At 38.1% G+C, this 12,039-nt stretch overlaps 1 protein-coding gene across 1 annotated transcript in view; it reads left to right on the forward strand.

The window, feature by feature from the left end:
- Positions 1 to 236: 236 nt before the first annotated feature.
- The window catches only part of RAVER2 (ribonucleoprotein, PTB binding 2), a 90,311-nt gene continuing 78,508 nt past the window's right edge, over positions 237 to 12,039 (forward strand). The window contains exon 1 of the mRNA XM_068540048.1: positions 237 to 295. The gene's annotated coding sequence lies outside the window, so the exon portion shown is untranslated. The remainder of the gene's footprint in view (positions 296 to 12,039) is intronic.

Genomic DNA, 12,039 nt, shown 5'->3' on the forward strand with positions numbered 1-12,039 from the left:
AGCAGGAATATGGGCATGTGTAGGGATATATTGGGAGATGTATTTGCAGAGGTAGGTTGGTGCCATATCTGGTGGGCCTGAATGCCTTTAATTTAAATAAGTGATGGAGATCCATGGAAGATTTTTTTACATGGGGGATGGTGATGGTAATGGTGGTCGGCTGCTATGGCTGGATCATCCACTAACTGCATTCGTGTGTTTATTGAGTTCATGTTTTGTCTCTTTCAGGAAGTTCATGATTTATTACAAGACTATGAGTTAAAGTATTGTTATGTGGACAGAAATAAGCGAACAGGTAAGATTTCTGTTCTAAGCGTCTGATTTTAATTCTGCAGGTTGTCGTTGTAGACCAAAAATCTAAGTGTCTTTTTATTCTTAAGCTAATCTCTGAAATTCTTAAGCATTAAATTATATACATGTTACTTAATTTATTTTCTGAAGGTAGTATTATTCTAAATTTTAATCACATAAATTAATATAATATTGGTGGCAGCCATTTTGGGGAGCTCATTCTACCACATGGACGCTGGTGCTGGTAAGCACCATTTGGAATCCTTCCTCTAGGTTATTAGTGCCTGACCTGGCCCGGCTGGGTCAGTGCTGGGATGCATCAGGCCAAGCAACTAACAGGATGGGGACACAGCCCCACTCACCAGCGGCCAGGCTGCCTTAAGACCCCTTGAGCCCATAGCAACCAGAGGGGCCAGGACCCAGTTCCACATACCAGTGCATAGGCACTAGCCCTGGGACCCCCAGGGCCCTGCATCCAGAGACCACAGGACCCAGCTCCAGCCACCAGTGGGCAGGTACCAGCCCCAGGACATCCTGGGCTCCAGCCATATACACCAGTGGGCAGACCCAAGCCCCAAGACCACCACAGCCCTGCAGCCTGCCATGGCAGGACCCAGCCCACTCACCAGCAGGCCGGCACCAGCTCTGAGACATCTTGGGCCCCTCAGCCAGCTTCCCCAGAAACCAGCCCCACCTACCAGGAAATCTCACAAGCTTTAGGACACCTAGGACTGTGCAGCCAACTGTGTCGGGAACCGGCCCCGCATACCAGTGGGCTAAAACCAGCTCAAGGACACCCAGGGCCCTGCAGTTGGAGATCCTGGTACCCAGCCCCACCCACCAGCAGTCGGACACCTGCTCTGGGACCCCGGACCCTGCAGCCAGAGACCCCAGGACACAACTCTGCCTACCAGTTAGCCAGCCAAGCCCCAGAACCCAGCTTTACCTCCTGGTGGGCGGGTACTAGCCCTGGAATCCCCGGGACCCCAACCCTTCCCACCAGTGGGCAGACACCAGCCTCAGGACCACCACAGCACTGCAGCCTGCCCTGTCAGAATCTAACCAACAGAACAGCAGGACAATACCAGCCCCAGGCGCCCTCAGGCCCTGGTCCTGCCCACCAGCAGGCCAACACCAGGTCTGGGACACCTTGGGCCCCTCAGCACCCAGGATCTGGCACCACCCACCAGTGGGCTGACACCAGCTTTGGGACCCCCCAGGGCCCTGCAGCTGGAAAACCTGGGGCCTAGCTTTGCCTACTAGTGAGCTGGTACTAGCCCTGGGACACCCTGGGCCCCAGCCCTGCCCACCAGTAGGCCAACATCAGCTGCAAGATGCCTTGGACTCCTTAGCCAGTTGCCCCAGGATCTAGCCAGTGGGACAACACCAGCTTTGGGACACCCCATAACCCACAGAGAGCCATGTCAGGAAGCAGCCCCATCCACCAGCAGACCAAAACTAGATCAGGAACCCTGGTCCTGCGACCACCCCCTCCCAGAACTCATCTCTGCCCATGAGAGAGCCAGCTCCTCAGCTTGTGACATGGTCCCACTAACCAACTGTCAGCAACCTCCTCACAAGGCAGGGCCTGGCAACCAACTGGACCAGGTAGCCACGCCTCCCAGACTTCCCACAGTAGTCAGCCCACCACAACAGAAGGACCCATGCAGCCCACATAGGGGGCATCCCTAGAGCATATAGCTCTGGTGACCAGAAAGGAGTGCACTGCTGGCATGCATAGGATGTCTCCTACAAAAGGCCACTTCTTCAAGGCCAGGAAATGTAACCAACCTACCAGATATATAGAAAAAGAAACAGCAAATTAGGCAAAGTGAGGTGACCAAAGAGCATGTTCCAAACGAAGGAACAGATAAAATTCCAGAAGAAGTGAAGAGGAGATAGGCAATCTACCTGAGAAATAGTCAAGGTAGTGATTGTAAAGATGATCAAAGAACTCAGGAGAAGAAAGGATAAACAGAGTGAGAAGTTAGATGTTTTTAAGAAAGAGTTAGAAAGTATAAAGAAGAACCAAACAGATGAAGAATACAATAACTGAAATGAAAAATACACCAGAAGGAATCAAAAATAGATTAAATGATACAGAGGAATGAATCAGTGAGCTGGAAGACAGAACAGGAGAAAGTACTGAAGCTTAACAGAAAAAAGAATAAAAAGAAATGAGAACAGTTTAAAATACCTCAGAGACAACATCACGCATACTAACATTCGCATTTTAGGGGTCCCAGAAGGAGGAGAGAGAAAGGGGCAGAGAACATATTTGAAGACACAATAGCTGAAAAACTTCCCTAACCTGGGGAAGGAAACAAACATCCAGGTACAGGAAGCACAGACAGTCCCAAACAGGATCAACTCAAAGAGGACTACACCAAGACACTTTGTAATTAAAATGGCAAAAGTTAAAGAGAATAAAAAAAGCAGCAAGGGAAAAGCAACAAGTTACTTAGAAGGGAACCCCCATAAGGCTTTCAGCTGACTTTTCATTAGAAACTCTGAAGGCAAGAAGGGAGTGGCATGATATATTTAAAGCGGTGAAAAACCTACAACCAAGAATACTCAGTAAGGCTTTCATTCAGATTTGATGGAGAGATCGAAAGTTTTACACACAAACAAAAGCTAAAAGAGCTCAGCACCACCGAATCGGTTTTACAAGAAATGTTAAAGGGACTTCTTTAATAAAGCAAAAAAGAAAAGGCACAACTAGAAACATGAAAATTGCAAAAGGAAAAAGCTCATTGGTAAAGGCAAATATACAGTAAAGATAGTAAATCAACCATGTACAAAGCTAATAGGAAGGTTAAAAGACAAAAGTAGTAAAATCATTTATATCTGAAATGTGTAGTTAAGGGACACACAAAACCAAAAGATGTAAAATATGATGTCAATAACAGTAAGTGGGGGGGAGGGGAGTAAAATGCAGGGTTTTAAAAATGCGTTTGAAATTAAGAAAACAGCAAATTAAAATAATAATAGATTTATACATAAAAACCTCATGGTAGCCACAAACCGAAATTCTGTAATAGATATACACAAAAGAAAGAGAAAGAAACCTAAACATAACACTAAAGAGAGTCATCAAATCACAAGGGAAGAGAACAAAAGAAGAGAGGAACAAAAAAGTAACTACAGGGCTTCCCTGGTGGCGCAGTGGTTGAGAATCTGCCTGCCAATGCAGGGGACACGGGTTCGAGCCCTGGTCTGGGAAGATCCCACATGCCGCGGAGCAACTAGGCCCGTAAGCCACAACTACTGAGCCTGCACATCTGGAGCCTGTGCTCCGCAACAAGAGAGGCCGCGATAGTGAGAGGCCCGCGCACCGCGATGAAGAGTGGCCCCTGCTGACTGCAACTGGAGAAAGCCCTCGCACAGAAACGAAGACCCAACACAGCCATAAATAAATAAATAAATAAATAATTTTTAAAAAAAAGTAACTACAAAAACAATCCCCAAACAATTAACAAAATGGCAATAAGTACATACCTATCAATAATTACTTTAAATGTAAATGGACTAAATGTTCCAATCAAAAGACATAGAACTTGTGAATGGATACAAAAGCAAGAACTATACATATGCTGCCTACAAGAGACTCACTTCAGTTCTAAAGACACACACAGACTTAAAGTGAGGGGATGGAAAAAGGTATTCCATGTAAATGGAAATCAAAAAACAGCTGGAGTAGCAATACTTATATCAGACAAAGTAGACTTTAAGTCAAAGACTATAACAAGAGACAAAGAAGGACATTACATAATGATCAAGAGATCAGTCCAAGAAGAAAATATAGCAGTAATAAAGCAAATATTAACAGACATAAAGGGAGAAATTTACAGTAACACAATAGTACTAGGGGACTTTAACCCCTCACTTACATCATTGGACAGATCATCCAGAGAGAAAATCAATAAGGAAACACTGGTCTTAAACAACGCTTTAGACAAAATGGACTTAATAGATATATATAGAACATTTCATCCCCAAACAGCAAAATACACATTCTTTTCAAGTACACATGGAACATGCTCCAGGACAGAGCACATGCTAGGCCAAAAATAAGTCTCAGTAAATTTAAGAAAACTGAAATCATATCAAGCATCTTTTCCAACCACAACACTGTGAGACTAGAAATCAACTGCAAGCAAAAAATTGAAAAAAACATAAACACATATGTGGAGGCTAAACAAAATGCTGCCGAACAACCATTGTATCATTGAAGAAATCAAAAAAGAAATTTAAAAACTCCCGAAGACAAATGAAAACACAATGATCCAAATCTATGGGATGCAGCAAGAGCAATTCTAAGAGGAAGGTTTACTGAGATGCAAGCCTACCTCAGGGAACAAGAAAACTCTTGAACAACCTAACCTTACACCTAAATGAACTAGAAAAAGAAGAACAAACAAAACCTAGAGGTAGCACAAGTAGAGAAATCATAAAGATCAGAACAGAAATAAATGAAATAGAGAGACTAGGAAAACAATAGAAACGATCAATGAAACTAAGAGCTGTTTCTTTGAAAAGGTAAACAAAATTGATAAACCTTTAGCCAGATTCATCAAGAAAAAGAGAGGGCCCAGATCAATAAAATCAGAAATGGCAAAGAAGTTACAACTAACACCACAGAAATAACAAAGGATCATAAGAGATTACTGTGAACAACTATATGCCAATAGAATGGACAATCCAGAAGAAATGGACAAATTCCTAGAAATACACAGTCTCCCAAGTTTGAACCAGGAAGAAATAGAAAATATGAACAGACCAATTACCAGAGCATTGAAATTGAGTCAGTAACAAAAAACTCCCAGCAAATCAGCACCAGATGTGTTCACAGCACCAGATGTGTACTAAACATTTAGAGAAGAGTTAACACCTATCCTTCTCAAACTATTCTAAAAAATTGCACAGGAAGGAATACTTCTGAACTCATTCTACAAGGCCAGCATCACCCTGATAACAAAACCAAACACACCACAAAAAAAGAAAAGTACAGGACAATATCACTGATGAACATAGATGCAAAAATCCTCAACAAAATATCAGCAAACTGAAATCAATAATATGTTGAAAGGATCATACACCATGACCAAGCAGGGCTTATCCCAGGGATGCAAGGATAGTTCAATATCTGCAAATCAATCAATATGATAAACTATATTAACAAATTGAAGAATAAAAATCATGACCATCTCAATATATGCAGAAAAAGCTTTTGACAAAATTCAACATCGATTTATGATTAAAATTCTCAACAAAATAGGTACAGAGGGAACAAACCTCAAAATAATAAAGGCCATATGATAAGCCCATAGCTAACATCATACTTGATGGTGAAAAGCTGAAAACATTTCCTCTAAGAACAGGACCAAGACAAGGATGCCCACTCTCGCCACTTTTATCCAACATAGAACTGAATGTCCTAGCCACAGCAGTCATACAATAAAAAGAAATAAAAGAAATCCAAATTGGAAAGGGAGAAGTAAAACTGTCACCGTTTGCAGGTGACACACAGTACACATAGAAAATTCTAAAGATGCCACCAAAAATTCATCAATGAATTCAGTACAGTTGCAAAATACAACATTAATATGCTGAAATATGTTGCATTTCTATACACTAACAATGAACTATCAGAAATTAAGAAAACGGTCCATTTACCATAACATCAAAAAACCAAAAACAAACAAAAAAAACAAACCTAGGAATAAATCTAAGGAGATTTACTCTGTACTCGGAAAACTCTAAGACACTGATGAAAGAAATTGAAGATGACGCAAATAGATGGAAAGATACATAGTGCTCATGAATTGGAAGAAGTAATATTGCTAAAATGACCATACTACCCAAGGCAATCTACATATCTAATGCCATCATATCAAAGTACCAATAGGATTAGTCACCGAAGTAGAACAAATAATTCTAAAATTTGTATGAAAACTCAAAAGACCCCAAATAGCCAAAGCAATCTTGAGAAAGAAGAACAGATCTGGAGGTATCATGCTCCCTGACTTCAGACTATACTACAAAGCTACAGTAATCAAAACAGTATGGTACTGGCACAAAAACATAGATCAGTGGAACAGAATAGAAAGCCCAGAAGTAAGCCCAGACATTTATGGTCAATTAATCCAAGACAAAGGAGGCAAGAATATGCAATGGGGGAAAGGCAGTCTGTTCAAGAAATGATGCTGAGAAAACTGGACAGCTCTTGTAAAAGAATGAAATTAGAACATTTTCTCATACCATACACAAAACTAAACTCAAAATGGATTAAAGACCTAAATGTAAGACAGCAAACCATAAAATCCTAGCAGAAAACATAGGCAGAACACTCTTTGACATAAATTGTAGCAATATACTTTTGGATATCCCTCCTAAAGCAAAGGAAACAAAAGCAAAAATAAACAAATGGGACCGAATTAAACTTAAAAGCTTTTGCATAGAGGAGGAAACCACTGACAAAATGAAAAGACAACCTACTGAATGGGAGAAAATATTTGCAAAGGATATGACTGATAAGTGATTAATATTCAAAATATATGAACAGCTCATACAGCTCAATGTCAAAAGACCAAATAACCCAACTAAAATGGGCAGAAGACCTGAATAGACATTTTTACAAGGGAGACATACAGGTGGCCATCAAGCCCTGTGAAAAGATGCTCAACATCACTAATCATCAGAGAACTACAAATCAAACCCACAATGAAATATCACCTCACACTTGTCAGTATGACTATTATCAAAAAGAGCACAAATAACAAATGTTGTCAAGAATGTGGAGAAAGGGACTCTTGTGCACTATTGATGAGAATGTAAATTGGTGCAGCAACTATGGAAAATAGTACGGAGGTTCCTCATAAAACTAAAAATAGAACTACCATATGATCAGCAACTCCACTCCATTCCCGAGTAAATATCTAAAGAAAGTGAAAACACTAATTCAAAAAGATACATGCACACCCCAATGTTCATAGCAGCGATTCACAATAGCCAAGATATAGAAGCAACCTAAGTGTCCATCAACAGATGAATGGATAAAGAAGAAGTAGTACATATATACAATGGAATACCACTCAGCCATAAAAAAAAGAATGAAATTTTGCCTTTTGCAATACATGGATAGACCTGTTTATAATCTATAAACATTTGAATCACTATGATATACACCAGAAACTAATATAATATTGTAAATCAACTATACCTCAATAAACAATTAGGCAAAAAAATGAATTTGCATTGGTTTTTTTAAATATAAATAAATAATATAATATTACTACAGCTTTATGAATTTTTATAATGAATGTTCTAATGTTATATGTTGTAACATTTTAATGAGTGTTTTTTATATGTTAAGTATCCTTCAGTTTTAATAATATATTACTGGACTTAGTAAATTATGTGATTTGACCTTTAGTTATACAAATTGGGAAAATCGTTTAATTTTTCTGCACATTAGTTTTATATCTGTGAGATTAAAAGCCTAAACTAGATTATTTTCTTTGTGTACATATGATGTGTAAAAAACCTCTCTTTGAGATGCTAAAAAAATAAGGAAATGTATGGAGGATGATATAACCATTATATATATACTGACTCCCAAATTAGCAAATGTTTTATTGAAGTGTTTTATGCTTTTAAAATGTTTTTTGTAAGGGTGGATGAAATGGGTGAAGGAAGTCAAAGAGTACAAACTTCCAGTTATAAAATAAAGAAGTACTGGGGATGTAATATATAAGGATGGTGACTGTTTGTCACAGTTAATAATGCTGTGTTGCATATTTGAAAGTTGCTGAGAGAGTAGATCTTGAAAGTTCTCATCCCAAGAAAAAAAGTTTTAACTATGTATGGTGGCAGATGTTAACTAGAATTACTGTGGTGACTATTTCACAATATATAAAAATATCAAATCATTATGGGAGACTTCCCCAGCAGTCCAATGGTTAAGACTCCATGCTTCCACTGCAGGGGGTGTGGGTTCAATCCCTGTTCGGGGAACTAAGATCCCACATGTCATGTGGCTTGGCCAACAAAAAAAAAGTGTACGTTGTACACTTGAAACTAATATAATGTTATATGTCAATTATACTTCAATTTAAAAAGTTTTTTTAAGGTTTTTTTTTGTCTTTAAAGATATTATATAGATGCTAGAGTGCTAATGTAGTACTACTGAATGAATACCTCTGATGGTATGGTCAGGAATTCTGCATTTATTTTTTCTGACTTATAAAAAAATTGTAAAAAAGACATTATAGTTAAAGATGAAATCAAGTTCCTACCCCTTCTCTGATTCCATTCCCTCTAATGATTGTGGTAATCATTAGAGCTGTTCACAGATTTTTTTTCTTTTTCTTCTGGTCATGAGGTAAGACAGTGCTTCCCTGTGCCTCCTTGAAGTTACCAATGGACATGTGATTTGCTTTTCGATGAATGAAGTGCAGTGGAAATGGCGTGTATCCCCTCCACGTGGAAGATTTCAGAGCTAGCATGTGATTCACTGCTCACCCCTCCACTTGCTAAAGTGATTGAGGAAGGTTGTAGACCCTCTTTAAACATAGTCCCAGAGTGACTATAATGAGCAAAGCCTCCTTCCTTTCTTCCTTCCTTCCTTCCTTTCAGCATGGGATATGCAGCATGAAAAGCAACAAGGGAAAAAAAAACCCTTTTGTTAAGCCATTGAAATTGTGAAGCTGTTTCTTGCCAAGGCATCCCATCTAATGCCTGAAATTTTACTGTATGTAAAGTTAACAGTGTTGTACTTGGTGTTTTTAAAAACTAAATGTAAATGGTATTCTACTGTAGTTTTCATTTAGCAACTTGCTTTTTTTTTTTAACCTCTATTTTGTTTTTTGGATCTTTCCACATTGATACATATAGCTCTAATTCATCGATTTAAACTACTACATATTATTCTGTCCTGTCAGTTTATTACCATTGATAAATCTATTCATTACTGATAGGCATTTAGGAAGCTTTAACTTTTCCAGCATTTTAAATAATGCTGCAATGAATATGCTTTTACTTCTAGTATTCATTGCAACTGTTTCTCCACAAGTGAATTACTGGGTTTGTAGGTTATGTACAACTTCAATGTTATAAATATTGACAAAGGCTTTACAGCTGGGAATGGTGCTGTTGCTACCAGTGAGGATGATAGACAGCATAATTGGTGGTTGATTAGAAGGAGTATTCAGAAGTGTTTTGTCTCAAGAGTGGAGAAAATTGACTTTAGATTAACGATGCTAAAAATTTAAAAACAAGACCAGAAAGGATCAAGCTTGTTCCTGATAACCACAACCTAGAACAAAACTCAAGGATACTTATATGAATACAAAAAAAATCCAGTACCCAGCAAGGTAAAAATTTACAATGTCTGGTATCCAATTAAAAATTACCAGATACAGCAAAGAAGCAGGAAAATACAACCCATAATGAGGAGAAAAACCAATCAATCAAAACTGACCTGGAATTGAAGCAGATGAATTAATGAAAATGGACATTAAAACAGTTTTTATAACTGTGTTTCATATATACAAGAATTTATAGTAAAAATTGAACATATTAAATAGAGGATGGAAGATATTAAAATATACTTAACTCACACTTTTAGAGGTGAAAACTACAATGTCCAGGATGAAAAATGGGATGGGTGGATGGGATTAACTAGCAGAGTAGACATTGTAGAGGAACAGATTAGTGATTGTGAATACATGGAAACAACCAAAATGAAGCAGAGGAAAAAAAGACTATAAAACATGAACAGAGTATCAGTCAACTTTGGGCCAACTTCAAGAGTCCTAATGTTGGAGTAATGGAGTCTCTGTAAGAGAGAGCAAGTAGTACAGTAAAAATATTTAAAGAATTAATGGCTGAAATTTTTCCAAATTTGATGAAAACTCTAAACCCAGAGATCCCCAAAGTTTAACCAACCTCAAGCACAAAAACACGACAAAAACTACAATAAGGTACATTTGTAATCAAATTGTTTGCAATTAGTAATAAAGAGAAAAATCTTAAAAACAGTGCCCCCCAAAAAAGGGCATATTATTTAGATGGAAAAAGATAACGATGATGCATATTTATTGGAAACAGTGCAAATGAGAAGACCATGGGGCAACCTTTTCTTTCTTTGCTGAAAGAAAAAAATTATCACCATAAAATTATTAAGACATTAATGAAAGGAATTGAAGACAAGTGGAAGGTATTCCATGGTCATGGGTTGGAAGAATTAATATTGTCAAAATGTCCATACTACTGAAAGCAATCTACAGATTTAGTGCAATCCCATCAAATATTCCATTGGCATTTTTCACAGAAATAGAATAATCCTTAAATTTGTATGAAACCACAAAATACCCTGAATAACCCAAGCAGTCTTGAGAAAGAAGAACAAAACTGGGGACATCACACTCCCTGATTTCAGACTGTAATATAAAGCTATAGTAATCAGTATGGTATTGGCATGAAAACAGACACATAGATCAATGGAAAAGAATAGAGAGCCCAGAAATAAACTGCCACATATATGGTCAATTAGTTTAGGACAAAGTAGTCGAGAATATACAATGGGAAAAGGATAGTCTCTTCAATATTGGTGTTGGAAAAACTGGACAGCCACAGGCAAAGGAATGAAATTGCACCACTATCTTACACCATATATAAAAATAAACCCAGAATGGATTAAAGACTTGAATGTAAGACCTGAAATCATAAAACTCCTAGAAGAAAACATAGGCAGTAATCTTCTTCATATCAGTCTTGGTGATGATTTTTTGGATTTGACACTATAGCAAAGGCGACAAAAGTAAAAATATACAGGTGGGACTCCATCAAACTAAAAAGCTTCTGCACAGCAAAGAAAACCATTAAAATTAAAAGGTAACCTACTTAATTGGAGAAAATATTTGCAAATCATATATCTGATAAGAGGCTAATATCCATAATATATAAAGAACTCATACAACTCAATAGCAAAAGAACAAACAATCTGATTAAAAACCTGGCAGAGGATCTGAATAGACATTTTTCCAGATTAGGCATATAGATGGCCAACAGATACATGGAGAGGTGTTCAGTATCACTAATCATCAGGGAAATGCAAATCAAAACCACAATTATATATCACCTCACACCTGTTAGAATAGCTATTATCAAGACAACAAGAACTTAGTGCTGGAGAGGATGTGGAGAAAAGGAAACTCTTGTGCATTGTTTGTGGGAATGGAAATTGGTGCAACCACTGGAAAACAGTATGGAGATCCCTCAGAAAATTAAAAATGGAACTGCCATTTGTCCAGCAATTCCACTTTGGGCTATTGACCTGAAGAAAACGAAAACAGTAACTCAAAAAGATATATGCACCCCCATGCTCATTGCAGTATTATTTACCATAGTCAAGACTTGGAAACAACCTAAGTGATTACTGATGGATGAATGGATAAGGAAGATGTGGTGTATATAGACAATGGAATATTATTTAGCCTTAAAAAAGAATGAAATCTTGCCATTTGTGACAAGATGAATGGGCCTTGAGAGTATTATGCTAAGTGAAATAAGTCAGACAGAGAAAGACAAATACTGTAGGACCTCACTTATAGGTGAAATCTAAAAAAACCAAAAAACAAAAAACACGAGCTCATAGATACAGAGAACAATTGGTGGTTGCCAGAGGCTAGGGATAGGGGTTGGCGAAATGGGTGAAGGGAGTCATAAGGTATAAATTTCCATATA

Source organism: Eschrichtius robustus, chromosome 3 (genome assembly GCF_028021215.1).
Source record: "Eschrichtius robustus isolate mEscRob2 chromosome 3, mEscRob2.pri, whole genome shotgun sequence".
In the NCBI taxonomy this organism is placed as follows: domain Eukaryota; kingdom Metazoa; phylum Chordata; class Mammalia; order Artiodactyla; family Eschrichtiidae; genus Eschrichtius; species Eschrichtius robustus.